The sequence below is a fragment of the Diachasma alloeum genome, unplaced genomic scaffold (genome assembly GCF_001412515.2).
Source record: "Diachasma alloeum isolate Michigan unplaced genomic scaffold, Dall2.0 Dall_scaffold_00185, whole genome shotgun sequence".
NCBI lineage: Eukaryota > Metazoa > Arthropoda > Insecta > Hymenoptera > Braconidae > Diachasma > Diachasma alloeum.
In genome coordinates, this window is record NW_021680351.1 from 57290 (window position 1) to 58442 (window position 1153).

Consider the following 1153-nt stretch of genomic DNA (forward strand, 5'->3'; position numbering starts at 1 on the left):
CAAAACAACAAATCGAGAGAAAAATCTTGAAAACTCGAAATATACTGAAAAATTAACATCGATATAAACCAACCAACTGTAAATATTTTACACACCTCCTCCTCGTCATCCTCCATTGTGGCTAATGGTTACTCAACCATTTCCACTCTGCAATTAATCATTTCTCACTTGACAAGTGGATTGTGGCACACACTGTTACAGCCAACTTTTGGATAACAAATAGTATAAAGTCAACCAGAATTGTTGCTGTAAAATGATGAAGGTGATTTGTTCAAGAAAGGAATACTTTGCTTAGTTGCACGAGTATTTTCAAAAGTGAAGCAAAACATATTTTAATTCCATATGTACGTAATTTGATAAGTTGATATTTGGGAAATTTCGTGTTGCGAGGAGATGCTCCCGTCAAATTCCAGTTTCTACCCCGAAACCATTCTACGGTGCCCTGGAATTTCTGCACTCTTCGTCCTCTTTTTCCTTCACTACCCTTCTCCCTCACTCAACTATAATCCAAGTCGGCGCGGTCTTTTACCCATCCAAACTCTCTACTCATCCCTCGGCATTCATAGCTTCTCTTTTCTTTCTACTCCCTTTTCTCGGCCCTTAGGAAAACTCATCCTCATCCCCCTCAATTCCAATATAAGGCTGCCATCCTCACTTCCTCTCTCTCCCTATATTACTCTTCTTTTTTTTCCCAACATCCCTCCTCCAACCTAACAACACTCCCTTTTTCTACCCACTGGCAATACCGGCTTCCATCCACTACTTCACAAAACCCCAACCCGAACCCGAACCCAAACCCCTCCTCTCTTTTTTTCCCCCCCTCTTTCTCCCAACCCCACCGGAAACATGCCAGGAGGACCTGCTTTTTACCCACCGGCATTGTTGATATCGATTCGACCCTCGCTTACGTATTTTTTCTTGGATATTTTCGCGGCTTTTCTCGATAAATCCAACGACACAACTTGGGTCGAATGCATTGAGGAGAGCCTAGGGATAGAGACGGCTGTATATATATGTAACACCCGTTGAAATAACGAGAGGAACACCCTTGGACCGCTTGGTAAGCCCTGTAACTATATTGAATGACGTTATTCTCACACTTTTATCGATGTCGAGTCGTTAGCCAACTGGATTATCGAGCGTGTGTCTCTTT